Raw genomic sequence first — 10,005 nt, 5'->3', positions numbered from 1 at the left:
CCCTGCGCCGCCGTCCCCTTTCCACATCCTAGGAGCCGCGGTCCGCCTCCCGCCCCCGGGCCGCGGCGCGGCTCCCAGCCCGGGCTGGCCTCCGCCTCCTGGGACGCGCGCCCACCCCCCGCGGCCCCCCAAACTTCGGCGCAACTCTCCAGACGCTTCTCCCCCGCCTCGCTCTCCCTCCTTTCCACTTCTCTTCCCCCCCTTCCTTCCTTCCCTCTTTCTTTCTCTTTCTCTCCCACCCGCCTTTCCCTCTATTAACTTTCCTTTCCCCTCCCTTCGTCCTTCCTACTTTTACTCCTGGGCTCCTCCTCTCTTTGCGCAGCCACAAATCAATCTCTCTCTCTCCCCCCCCCTCTTCCTCGCTCAGACGCAAAAAAGCGCCGCTTTTTGGAAATCCGGAGTGCTGTCCCCGCTTAAAGGAAACTTTAAAAAAAGGAGAACCCACTAGCTCTCATTTCTGTTCATAGCAGTAGATCCCGAACTCTTTTTGGCCCACTGCCCGCTTGGTTCAACAAGCACACACCCCAGTGTCCCCTATGCTTACTCTATAGAAAGCATTATAGGGGTTAACACGGGTCGCTAAGAAAGATATTAATAAAATTGTGCAGTTGGGGGGAACCCTAACGGTCATCTAGTCTAACCCCATGGAATGCAGGAATTTCAACTATACAGTGGTACCTCGGGTTAAGATCTTAATTCATTCCGGAGGTTCGTTCTTAATCTGAAACTGTTCTTAACCTGAAGCACCACTTTAGCTAATGGGTCCTCCTGCTGCCGCTGTGCCACCGGTTGAGCGATTTCTGTTCTCATCCTGAAGCAAAGTTCTTAACCTGAGATACTATTTCTGGGTTAGCAGAGTCTGTAACCTGAAGCGTATGTAACCTGGAGCGTTTGTAACCCGAGGTACCAATGTAAAGCATCGGGGACAGTTGCAACACAATAAAATTCAAAACAGTAGTGATTAGTTGCACATTCATTCAAAAGCCATGTAAAACTACTCAGTTTAATTCAGGGGTTGGCAAACTATGGTCCAGGGCCCAGATGCTGCCTCCCAGGCTCGCTGATCCGGCCTGCAGACCCTGCCGCCCACTCGGTCAGTCTCTGCAAGCTGTTGATGCCTCGCCCTGCGGGGACTGACTTCCACGATGATGGCACAGTTTTGGATTGGCTGCAGGAAGTTCCTGCAGCCAATCCGAAGCCTCACTGCCCACGCACTGAGGTAAACCTGGCGTAGCCATGGATGGAGAGGGTGGGTGGTAGGTCTGGGCCATGCCACGGGCATCGTGACGGGTGCATCGCGGGGCTTCAGCCAGAGCTTGGCGGGCCTGCTGGCCCCGCGCCTGGTGCCCGACTAAACGCTGCTACTGGTGGCTCACTTGGTGGCATAGCTATTATTCTGAATAGGATTCCTCGCAGGTATGCGTGGCTGCGCTGCAGCAGCTGGAGGAGCAGCTGCGCACCGCCTGTGCGGTGCTCTGCCTGCGCAGCCTACCTGCCGACCTTGGCACCGGGTGACGGGCCATAGCGAGTGGTGCCCACTGCCTGGAAGCTCTGCGGGGACAGGCCGGTGGAGTGGCTGCTGCCCATCAACAACGCCGGTGAGCAGGCAGCGCCAAGACGTGCTCCTGAACGCGTGCAGAGCGCGTTCCTCCTCCAGGTCCGGAGGCAGCTGTGGGACTGGCTTGCAGGGTACAGTGATACCTCAGGTTACATATGTTTCAGGTTACATACCCTTCAGGTTACAGACTCCGCTAACCCAGAAATAGTACCTCGGGTTAAAAACTTTGCTTCAGGATGAAAGACCTCCTTTGGTTCCCAGTACGTTTCTGAGCACAATTCAAAGTGTTGGCGTTGACCTTTAAAGCCCTAAACGGCCTCAAAGGCCCAGTAGACCTCAAGTAGCATCTCCACCTCCATCGTTCAGACCGGACACTGAGGTCCAGCGCCGAGGGCCTTCTGGCGGTTCCCTCGCTGCAAGAAGCAAAGCTACAGGGAATCAGGCAGAGGGCCTTCTCGGTTGTGGCACCTGCCCTGTGGAACGCCCTCCCACCAGATGTCAAAGAGAACAACAACTACCAGACTTTTAGAAGACATCTGAAGGCTGCCCAGTTTAGGGAAGCTTTTAATGTGTGACATTTTAGTGTATTTTTGGTCTTTGTTGGAAGCTGCCCAGAGTGGCTGGGGAAAGCCGGATGGGCGGAGTACAAATAATAAATTATCATTATTATTATCCACCCTGCCTTTGCCTGACTTCAGGAGTTCCCAAACGCCTCCACACCCAGGAAAATTGCTGGACTGCTTAATGCTCTCCCCCCCATTTTTTTGCCCACTGTAGCAATGGCAATGCTCTTTTCTAATGTTAATATATGTTGAATTTTTATTAACACTGGAAAGAACAAAGATAAGAACACATACAGAAATAAACATCAAATATCTAGCATTTTTAAAACATAAAAATGAAAAGAGAGACAAGGGCCACAGCAATCCACTGAGGCAGGCCTCTAATGAAAGCGCTGCGGTGGTTGGCCATATTATAAAGGTAAAGGTACCCCTGCCCGTACGGGCCAGTCTTGTCCGACTCTAGGGTTGTGCGCTCATCTCATTCTAGAGGCCGGGGGCCAGCGCTGTCCGGAGACACTTCTGGGTCACGTGGCCAGCGTGATGAAGCTGCTCTGGCGAGCCACCACCAGCACAGCACACGGAAACGCCATTTACCTTCCCGCTATAAAGCGGTACCTATTTATCTACTTGCACTTAGGGGTGCTTTCGAACTGCTAGGTGGGCAGGAGCTGGGACCGAAAGACGGGATCTCACCCCGCCGCGGGGATTCGAACCGCTGACCATGCGATTGGCAAGCCCTAGGTGCTGAGATTTTACCCACAGCGCCACCCGCGTCCCTTGGCCATATTATAGAGGACTACAAACTGTGGCCTCCCTGGTTCCTGTCACCCTTCCCTATGTCAGGCATTGCCAACCGTTTTGGGGCCTGCGAGTGCTTTTGCAAAATGGAGAAACTCTTGTGGGCATCACACAAGCCCTGCAGCCAACCACATACCACAACCTAGTGCAGGGGTCAGCAATTTTTTTCAGCAGGGGGCTGGTCCACTGTCCCTCAGACCTTGTGGTGGGACGGACTTTATTTTGGGGGGGGGGGAATGAACAAATTCCTATACCCCAGAGATGCATTTTAAATAAAAGCACACATTCTACTAATGTAAAAACACCATGTTGTTGTTTAGTTGTGTCCGACTCTTCGTGACCCCATGGACCAGAGCATGCCAGGCACTCCTGTTTTCCACTGCTTCCGGCAGTTTGGTCAGACTCATGTTTGTAGCTTCGAGAACAGTGTCCCACCATCTCGTCCTCTGTCGTCCCCTTCTCCTTGTCTTTCCCAACATCAGGGTCTTTTCCAGGGAGTCTTCTCTTCTCATGAGGTGGCCAAAGTATTGGAGCCTCAGCTTCAGGATCTGTCCTTCCAGTGAGCACTCAGGGCTGATTTCCTTCCGAATGGAGAGGTTTGATCTTCTTGCAGACCATGGGACTCTCAAGACTCAGCTCCAGCACTATAATTCAAAAGCATCAATTCTCCAGCAATCAGCCTTCTTTATGGTCCAGCTCTCACTTCCATACACTATGTAGGCCCCACAAATAACCCAGAGATGCATTTTAAATGAACACATTCTACTCATGTAAAAACACGCTGATTCCCGGACCATCTGCAGGTCAGATTTAGAAGGGCCTTAGTTTGCTTACCCATGACCTATGTTAGCTATAATAGAATGCTTTTTTAAAGCCTAATTTCAGTGGGGCAGGGCTGCCGAGAGCAGGTTGGGTCCCAGTGGAAAAAAAACATTTGAGCCCTTCTCCCCAGCAAGGGCAAACCAGCTAAAGATCTTCATATGGGAAATAAAATATGTAAATGCATGTCTCATTTTTATGTTGACGATAAATAGGGGCTTGCTTTGGCAGCACATATACTAAAATTGAAACGATACAGAGAAGATTAACGATAAATAGGGGTAATATTCGAACTAGTTGCGAGTATTAATAAGCACCCACACAATCGTCCCTGAGCGTAGACTGCAAATGTCAAGCTTGCATGTGTAGCACGACACAAATGTGTATCAGACAACGGCGTCAAAGTTTTTAATGTTTGATGTTTTATCGTGTTTTTAATATTCTGTTATGGGACACAGGTGGCGCTGTGGGTTAAACCACAGAGCCTAGGGCTTGCCGATCAGAAGGTCGGCGCTTCGAATCCCCGCAACGGGGTGAGCTCCCGTTGCTCGGTTCCTGCTCCTGCCCACCTAGCAGTTCGAAAGCACCTCAAAGTGCAAGTAGATAAATAGGTACCGCTCCGGTGGGAAGGTAAATAGCGTTTCCGTGCGCTGCTCTGGTTCGCCAGAAGCGGCTTAGTCATGCTGGCCACATGACCCGGAAGCTGTACGCCGGCTCCCTCGGCCAATAAAGCGAGATGAGCGCCGCAACCCCAGAGTCGGCCACGACTGAACCTAATGGTCAGGGGTCCCTTTACCTTTACCTTTAATATTCTGTTGGGAGCTGCCCAGAGTGGCTGGGAAAACCCAGCCAGATGGGCAGGATATTATTTATTTATTTATTTATTTATTTATTTTATTTTATTTTATTTTATTTTATTTTATTTATTTATTTACATTATCATCCACATCGGACATCAACATCATCACAAAAACGGGGAACGGAGACTGCACAGAATACGATGTGCTGCCTTGCCGTCAAAGTACAAGAGCGAATGTTCGAATAGAGTGGCAAAATGCTCGGTTCGCTGCACAAGTCCGCAAGCCGTTTCTTTCAGAATTTTGTGTGCATTGTACACGATACCTTTACGGTTAAGAACGGACCTCCGGAACAAATTAAGCTCGCAACTAGAGGTACCACTGTATATTGTTAAGAATTAAAGCATGTGCAAAATAGTCAGGACCCCTTCTAGACCGCTGGGCGTGGAAATTTGTACTGGCTTCCCTTTCCCCTTGCCATCTGCCTGGAGGGAGGCAGCTGCGAGTGCCAGCCAAGACCTCGGTGCGCATGAGTACACAGGTGCCACGTTGGCGACGGCCTGGCCTATGTCCTCGTGTGCTTTCCGGCTCCTGAATCGCTCTTGCGATGGAGCGCCAGAAAAAACTAACAGGTCCACTCTGGAGAGAAACACTGGGTTTCGCTTCCAGGAAAATTCGCGGCGGGTGAGTAGCTTTAGTGATGCAACTCAGTAATTTTAGACTCTGGGCTTTAATGCTCTCATGGAGGGGAGGCGGCCTCTGCAGTTGTGTGTGTTCACTTACAAAATGTGGGGAACTAGTCCTGCTGTTGTCTTTGTCCATGGAGTTTTCTTGGCAGGGATACTGGAGTGGCTTGCCGGTTCCTCCTCCAGGTCGATCACGTTTGGTCAAAACTTTCCACTATGACCTGTTCATCTTGGGTGCCCTGCTCGGCATAGTTCATAGCTTCTCTGAGTTATTCAAGCCCCTTCGCCACGGCAAGGCAGTGATTGAATTCTGGTGCTGGAGGAGACTCTTGAGAGTCCCATGGACTGCAAGAAGATCAAACCTCTCCATTCTTAGGGAAATCAGCCCTGAGTGCTCACTGGAAGGACAGATCCTGAAGCTGAGGCTCCAATACTTTGGCCACCTCATGAGAAGAGAAGACTCCCTGGAAAAGACCCTGATGTTGGGAAAGATGGAGGGCACAAGGAGAAGGGGACGACAGAGGACGAGATGGTTGGACAGTGTTCTCGAAGCTACCAGCATGAGTCTGACCAAACTGCGGGAGGCAGTGGAGGACAGGAGTGCCTGGCAAGCTCTGGTCCATGGGGTCACGAAGAGTCGGACACGACTAAACGACTAAACAGCAAGTCCTGCTGAGTCTGTGGGGAGGGGAAATTGCTCATCCTGCAGAGTGGGGCTCTGGATGTCTGCCTTAAAGTCCTGGCTAAGCATTGCCGTTGTTAATTACCCAGTTTCTTCCTTGCTACCTGGGCCCACCCTCTACCCCCTTTGCGATCACTCTATGGACTAATTTGCAGGCTAAGCACAAGAGGTCACTGTTGTACATGGAAACTGGACCGGTTAACCAAGGGCTCAAACCTCTCCTGGCTTAGTTACAGAATGAAGTGGGGCTACTCCCCAAGAGTTGTTACCCCAGGGTAACAAACCCCTGTTCACTCAAATAAGAGTGTTTTGGTCACCCCCACCAAGCCACTGCTACTGGGATAATTTGCAGAGCGCTGAGTTTCTTTTGGGAGGGAATGACGATCAGCCCCATATGTACACACACTGGAGGTTGGGAAAACCACAACTTTTCTTACAATGAAACGAAAGTGAAATAGAGGCCTCTGATCTTACCTCGCACATGTCAACTCCATGTGGACCAGTGCTGGATTTATGTATAAGCTAAACAAGCTATAGCTTAGGGCCCCGCTCTGTTGGGGGCCCCAAAAAAAAATTAAAGGGAAAAAAACCCAGGATGTGCATTTCCAAAAACAAATAAAATAGAACTGACATACAGCAACAGTGTTTTTTTGTGTTGCAGAGACATCACCTTGCAAACAAAGGTCTGTATAGTAAAAGCTATGGTTTCCCCAGTAGTGATGTATAGAAGTGAGAGCTGGACCATAAAGAAGGCTGATCGCCGAAGAATTGATGCTTTTGAATTCTGGTGCTGGAGGAGACTCTTGAGAGTCCCATGGACTGCAAGAAGATCAAACCTCTCCATTCTGAAGGAAATCAGCCCTGAGTGCGCACTGGAAGGACAGATCCTGAAGCTGAGACTCCAAGACTTTGGCCACCTCCTGAGAAGAGAAGACTCCCTGGAAAAGACCCTGATGTTGGGAAAGATGGAGGGCACAAGGAGAAGGGGACTACAGAGGACGAGATGGTGGGACAGTGTTCTTGAAGCTACGAACATGAGTTTGACCAAACTGTGGGAGGCAGTGGAAGACAGGAGTGCCTGGCGTGCTCTGGTCCATGGGGTCACGAAGAGTCGGACACAACTGAACAACAAACAACAACAACATATATTCAACACAAAAAAACGGCGACAATTTGTTGTTGACAAAGGACAGCTGGACATATAAAGGGCTCCATTACCTTCAGTAGCTGAGGGCCTCATCATACCTAAATCCGGCCCTGATGTGGACTCTGATGCTCACCTCCCCACCTGACACAAAAGTAAGCCAGCTAGAATAGCTCAGTCGGTAGAGCATGAGACTTAATTCTCGGGGTCGTGGGTTCGAGCCCCACATTGGGAGAAAGGGGGTGCATTGAAGGGGGTTGGGCTAGATGACCCTCGTGGTCCCTTCCAACTCTACAATTCTGTGATTCTAACCCCACTCTTCCTCATCCCTACTGCTGCCCCCAGAAAGCCAGGCCACTGCTGGGAAGGGATTGCTGCCCCTTGTCTTTGCTTCTGACAAGAGCACCTTCCTTTCTTCTAGAACATGGGTAAGCAAACTAAGACCCGGGGGCTGGATCCGGCCCAAACACCTTCTACGGGACCGCCTCTCCTGGGATGTCCCACAGAGGAACTTACGATCTTCAAACAAAAACATCTTGGAGGTCCCGGGCCACAGGGCTTTTTCAGCTGTGGCTCCGATCTGGTGGAACACTCTGCCACAAGAGACTAGGGCCCTGAGGGACTTGACATCTTTCCGCAGGGCCTGCAAGACAGAGCTGTTCCGCCTGGCCTTTGGTCAGGACACAGCCTGACTCCCTCCTTTGGCAATCTTCACAGAACTTTAGCCTAATGGTTGCCATCAATTTGAGTTGAATTAATTTTAATGAAATGATTTTAGAATGTTGTATTATTTTATTGTTGTTAGCCGCCCTGAGCCCGGCTTCGGCTGGGGAGTGCAGGATATAAATAAATTTTTAAAAATTATTATTATTATTAATGTTATTGCCCCCCATGGACCCCGTTGCTAAGCGACTTCTAGAATCTCCTCCTCCTTTCCGCTCCCACTGGTAGATCCGTGTAGCGGCTGCTGCAGAGGGATGCTCAGTGGACAGCCGCCCTGAGCCCGGCTTCGGCTGGGGAGGGCGGGATATAAATAAATACTTATTATTATTATTATTATTATTATTATTATTATTATTAAATCCAGCCCACGGATGGTCCGTGAATCAGCATGTTTTTACATGAGTAGAATGTGTCCTTTTATTTAAAATGCATCTCTGGGTGATTTGTGGGGCCTGCCTGGTGTTTTTACATGAGTAGAATGTGTGCTTTTATTTGTGGGGCACAGGAATTTGTTCATTTCCCCACCCCCAATATAGTCCGGCTCCCCACAGGGTCTGAGGAACAGTGGACCGGCCCCCTGCTGAAAAAGTTTGCTGACAACTGTTCTAGAACTACAAATCCTCTGTAAGATGGCCTTTAGGGGAAGGGCTGCAGAAGGACCCTGGTGTAATCCCCAACATCTCCAGTTAGTCTGCCTCTGGTCCTTTACAGGCTCTCCTCTCCCAACTCCCTCCAAGGCATGCAAAGTTTTTTGGAAAAGGGACTCCTCAGGAGAAGGGGTTCACGAAGGACTGGGTTGGAGAGAGTCTCTCTGGGCCTGGCCCAATATCATCCCGAAAGGGAGGGCGCCAGCTGCCTTCATGCAGCCAAAAGTCCTGCTTGCTCCGTCCCTCGATTTAGGCTCCAGGAATGTCTCTGTTGTTCTAAACTTAGCTCGGTGGAGACTGGCCAGCGGAACGGGAGGGGGGGGAGGGCGCTTTGGGCAGCAGAGCCTGTGGCCCCGATCCCAGCATACCGCTCTTACTTTATATATATATATATATATATTATTAGCTTTTTAACATAATTTTCAACAGTAATTAAACATACTTTTACATCTTATTCAATTTTTTTGACTGTCTGAAAATTTTTCAATCTGATCTCTTGGTATGCATTTCTTATTTTCCCTACTACATTTCAAACTCATAACCAATATCTCTCTCTTTTCCTACTTTGTAACACTTCGTATATTTCTCCTTACAAAACTGGCAGAGGCTGCCAGGCAGATAAGACCATGGTGCCAATGGCAAGTGCTATATGGCTGAGTTTACGGTATGCAGGCTGAGACCCTATTTGCGGGCGAACTATCTTGCCAGAGTGGTACATGCTCTGGTTATCTCCCGCTTGGACTACTGCAATGCGCTCTACGTGGGGCTACCTTTGAAGGTGTCCCGGAAACTACAACTAATCCAGAATGTGGCAGCTAGACTGGTGATGGTGGGCGGCCGCCAAGACCACATAACACCAGTCTTGAAAGACCTACATTGGCTCCCAGTACATTTCCGAGCACAATTCATTCAGGTGCTGACCTTGAAAGCCCTAAATGGCCTCGGCCCAGGATACCTGAAGAAGCGTCTAGAACCCCATTGTTCTACCCGGACACTGAGGTCCAGCGCCAAGGGCCTTCTGGCGGTTCCCTCCTTGCGAGAAGCCAAGTTACAGGGAACCAGGCAGAGGGCCTTCTTGGTGGTGGCACCCGCCCTGTGGAATGCCCTCCCACCAGATGTCAAAGAGAACAACAACTACCAGACTTTTAGAAGACATCTGAAGGTTTAGGGAAGCTTTTAATGTTTGATGCATTACTGTATTTTAATATTTTGTTGAAAGCCGCCCAGAGTGGCTGGGGAAGCCCAGCCAGATGGGTGGGGTATAAATAATAAATTATTATTATTATGAGTTGCACCTCTAAACCCGCTCAGTGGCTCCATGGGTATCTGATGTGGGGTCTTCTGGAGGACTCCAGTTCCCATCATTCCCAGCCAGCATGCTCAGTGGTGAGAGTGCCGGGTACCCCTGCCCTAGATGTTTATTACAATTGTGTTGTCGTCAGAACCTGTGGCATTTGGGAGCTATGGGGGCTTCCAGACTGCCACGGTTTTCAGGTGTGGGCCAACAAAATCAACACCCCACCCACCCAACTGCAACAACAACAAAATAGATTTTTTTGTGATAAGGACAGAGGAATGTCCAGGAAAG

This window comes from Podarcis raffonei, chromosome 8, assembly GCF_027172205.1.
Source record: "Podarcis raffonei isolate rPodRaf1 chromosome 8, rPodRaf1.pri, whole genome shotgun sequence".
Lineage (NCBI taxonomy): Eukaryota > Metazoa > Chordata > Lepidosauria > Squamata > Lacertidae > Podarcis > Podarcis raffonei.
The sequence above is the reverse complement of the archived record's forward strand: the minus strand, read 5'-3'. Positions refer to the sequence as shown.